Source organism: Pinus tabuliformis, chromosome 8 (genome assembly GCF_031772625.1).
Source record: "Pinus tabuliformis cultivar Carrire ecotype Pingquan chromosome 8, CPIR1, whole genome shotgun sequence".
NCBI classification, from domain to species: domain Eukaryota; kingdom Viridiplantae; phylum Streptophyta; class Pinopsida; order Pinales; family Pinaceae; genus Pinus; species Pinus tabuliformis.
The window spans coordinates 535,320,328-535,325,019 of NC_142294.1; positions in this window are offsets into that span (position 1 = coordinate 535,320,328).

Below are 4,692 nucleotides of genomic sequence, written 5' to 3' on the forward strand. Positions count from 1 at the left end.
ACACATCACTGTGCACAAGTTCTAATATATGTTTCGCTCTCTTACTACCATAGGGGAAACTCACCCGATTCTGCTTCCCATATACACAATTTTCATAGAAATCAAAATCCGGAGAGCTATTACTCATAACTTCTACCATACATTTACCATGAAGTATGCGAAGGCCCTTCTCTCCAATATGTCCAAGCCTCTGATGCCACAACATGGTCTTCTCTCCGGAGACTACTAGATTTTCTGGTCCACTTTCAGGAACCACAGAATTGTTGCACCCATCAATAACACTGCTACCTTGTAGCTTGTACAGAGTTCCAATTCGAACTCCCCGCATCACTACCAGTGCTCCCCGAACCATTTTAGGTATCCTTATCGAACACTATTTTTACACCTGCATCATCCAACTTGCTTACAGAAATCTGATTTCTGGCCAATGTAGGAATATGCAGAACACCTGGAAGTGTTCTAACCCTTCCATCTTGCAACTTCGACTTTACCTTTCCGCAACCAATGATTCTAGCCTTCCTATCATCCCCTAAGAAGACATCACCACCATCGTATTTCTCATACTCGCAGAACCACTCTCTATGGGGAGTGAAGTGAAAGGATGCACCTGAGTCAATCACCATGCCTCATGATCTACATGTGTACATGAAGAAGCCAAATACACATCCCCACCTTCATCTGAGGTGGTTTTTGCCTCTGCAGAAGGAGCATCATCAGATCCCTTTCCTTTATCAGGAGATTTAGATTTACAGTCCCTTTTGTAGTGCCCTTCCTTTCCGCATTTCCAGGGCACCACCTTTACAAGTTTTCCTGGAGATTTAGATCTTCCTCTAGATTTAGATCTCCCACTCGATGACTTATTTTTGTTTCTATTCTAGGATCGTCCTCTTACAAACAAGGCATCACCATTCTGGCTCTCCATATTTTTCTGTCTCATCTCCTTCATCAGAAAGGATGAGACTATTTCATCAAACCGCAAGGCAGTTGCATTGCTACCTATTGCAATAACCAAACTATCCCACGAATCTGGTAGAGAACACAACAAACTGATGCACTTATCTTCATCTGAAATTTTAATATCAACAGATGCTAACTGACTTACCATAGTATTAAATGCATTTAGATGCTCTGTCACCGAGTCTCCATCTTTCATCCTCAATTTATACAACTTTTTCCACAGGAACAGTTTATTCACCAGAGAATTAGATTGGTACAACGTCCCTAACTTGTCCCAAAAAGCCTTCGTCGTAGCTTCCCCTGATACATTAAGCAATACTGAATCTGAGACACATAATCGTATTGTGCTCTTTGCCTTCTGATCCAACTTCTTCCATTCTTCATTGGACACTCTTGTTGGTTAGTACCTGGATCTACCGTGATCCACTGATCTTTATCCACCAACAAATCCTCCATCTTGAGTTTCCACAACTCGAAACTCTGACCATTAAATTTCTCGATCTTTATCTTTCCACTGCTCGCCATCTTCTTTCACCACTAGAATCGATCTCGTAGATATCCCACTGAAAAGGGTCTACCATAGGCCTGAGCGAAACCCCTCAGCAAGAAAGGCGTCCCCTTGAAGCCAAAACTACTCTGATACCAAATGTAGGTTTTAACCCCCTACAGAAATTACTTGAATATGAATTCTAAAACACGGAAAATAAACAATGTGAGAGCATAACACATAAAACACATATACACAGAGATTTCCCCTGGATCCCAAAACCAGGACTACCAGCTTGATATTTCATTGTGTTCCTTTCAATGTTATAATACATATTTATACATGTCGAAGCATCCAATACCATGGATCGAAAACCATCGCGTCCAAAAAACATGTGAGAAAATCATGCACAAAACCATAGGTGGGTTCGCCCAACCTAACATAGGGTCCAAAACCAAAAATTTCTAGGGCGCTGCCACGGACCCCATTAAGTGGGGTTAGGGGTGTTGTAGGGAAAAGTATCCGATTCGGATGACCCTATCCCACTCTAAGGGTGATAGTACCTCAGCAACAACTGTAAGGAAAACTACTAAAGGTTTACTTCTTTATGAAAGCAAAAGAGAGTGAGGGAATGCACTAACCATTGCCTTGCGCTTAATGTCGAATCCAAACTCTTCTCTTTGGCTGCTTGCTCCCAGCTCCTTGCTCTTTTGCTGGCCCAGCTACAATGAGATCTTGCAAAATAACAAAGAAGGAAACTACAAGAAGCATGCAATCATAACTGGTTCAAGGATTAGTATAAACCAAATATACAATTATCACAATATATCATTGAAACAAGAGCATATAGAAGAACCTCAATAGCTTTTATTAATGAAGAAGTAAAGGTTCTGAGAGTGTTACAACCATTGAAGGCCCCAATCCAGCAACACCTCCCAGCAGAAAGAATTTCTCCTCTTCGCCTCCCTCAAGCAATCACCCAATAGCTCTATAGTGAAACCAACAGCATATCATTACTTTGCACAAAATTCCAGCCTCCTGAGCTCATAGGAGAGAGCTCAATATATAGATGAATTGAGAAAGGATGAGTCAGCTTGCAACGGATGTGTAGTTGCCTTGTGTCCTCTCTCTCTTTAGTTGATCTTCAGTTCTTGAGTCCACTTGGAGAACCATGCTTCCACTTGGAGAAACAGAGCCTCTGACTCATCACAAGGCGAAATCCCTGATCCAAGTGTCATTTTTGGAGCAATGACTCAGTGTGCCACTTGTCCAATCTCGCTCAACGCATGTGGCCTTTGTTCTACCTGCTTTGCAACGCAGGTACACCATGGAGGAGTTGTGTTTCAGCGCATAAGCCTAGTGGAGCACCTGCTTTGATTTCAGGATTGCTTGTTTTTTAGTGTTTTCAGGTGGAGAACTGATCTGAGAGCTGTTGGTTTGCTAACCTTGTTCCTCTAGGGGTAGGAACATCATGTTTAGGGAACTTTGGACCCCTTGGATTATTGACAATTCATGCCTGTTGCTGTAAGGCACAAAATTGTCTATAACAGATGCCCCCTAAAGTATGAGGTCGTTTATCGGGTGAAATGCTTTATTGAGAGGATCCGAAGTTCATTCAATCTACTGAGAAGTGTCCTGTAATAAGATACAATACAATACATTATTTTTCATACATTTTCATGATCTAGCTGAGGCGGGCATTCCCATGCTCAGCTTTATAAATACATTTTGGTACATAGAACAGACGATCGTCTGATGGTAGACTGATAATTCTCTGCTGAAATTATCATCCTTTGAGAAGGATGATCATCTGCTGTAATGATGTACATATCAAATGTCTTTATATCCTGAATATATATCGCAGCCCGGATGGATGAAACTAGATCCGGGGTCTTCAATCTCTTCCGATCTTCACTCGATTGTACAAGTCGATCCATGTGAGAATTTCTTGAAGTCGAACATGGAAAGACATCGCTTGATTACCGGTCAATGATGTAAACCGTTAACAAGCGCGAGAGGAATCACCGATAAGGATGATGACCCTCAAGGTACGGCAGTACAATCCACATGGTGGGAATAAAGGACTTGGCGTCGACCACCATGCAAAATCTTCTGGTCGAAGGTCATTGATGTATACCTGTCGCCGGAAGTGAGAAACTTGCCATTGAGGCATGCAAGCTTCAAAGTACTGAAGGGTGTGTTCCTAGATCGACTCCTTGGATAATGAGCTGATGTCGACAAAGAGCGATCCGTCAAAGGAGGGCCTTAATGAATCCCACATCAGTGACACGGAACGGAGCTAGTGATTGTGATGAGGTGAAAACAAACTGTGATGTATGATTCAGGGTGGCGGTCATGAAATGGATGAAGGATAATGTATGGTAGTGGATGGGACACGGTTGACTCTTTGCAGAACAACATCTCTTGAACATATAACGACACTGATGTGATGGATTGGTAGCATTACCCCAAATGTGGATGGTGTGGCGAGGACCATGGTGATGAGACCGGTGAATGAAACAACCCAACCCGATGTGATACGGAGGACAAAGTGTCATGTTCAAGAGCGACTTGCTACCATTAAAGCTGTGAAGTTCTCCCAATTTTTCCCCAGTCATTGCTGACCAGTACCTCTTTATTTTTGTCAAGCTTGAGGAGGATAACATATGCTTGTTCTATAACCTGCCCTCTGGGCAAGCCCATCGCTATGTTCTAACGAGCCTAGCGATAGGGAAACTCGTTCTCGTCTAAAGACAAGTTTGTCGTTATTTAATCATTTTAACGAGTCTAACGAAAAGGAAAACTCGGTCCTTTTCATTTTTAGAGAGTTTGAAAAGGTACGGAAAGTTAACTCCAAAATTCCTTTCTCGTCATCTAATCCCTTAAGTCTGAAAAAGTATAAAACAATACAGAAGGGATGAATTTTCGATTTCTTTAACGAGCCGAACAAAACAAGCGCTCGATCTTTTTGTGCAATAATCCCTCAGGTCCAAAAAGATTAAAATCTAGAGGAGGGATAGCTCTTCTGGTCCTTTTAACGAGCTGGAAGGCCAAAACTCGGCAAACTTTTCATATTTTACGAGTCAGTGAAAAGAGCTCAAAGAAGACTCGTCTTTTGAGGAACGAGTGATAAACAGGGATAGCAGCAGATTCCAGGTACAGGTTGGAATTTTCCAATCACGGCAGTGTCACAAGGATGGCTAAGTGAAATCACTCTTCGCAGCTGTTCCTCAAAATGGGTAAACAAA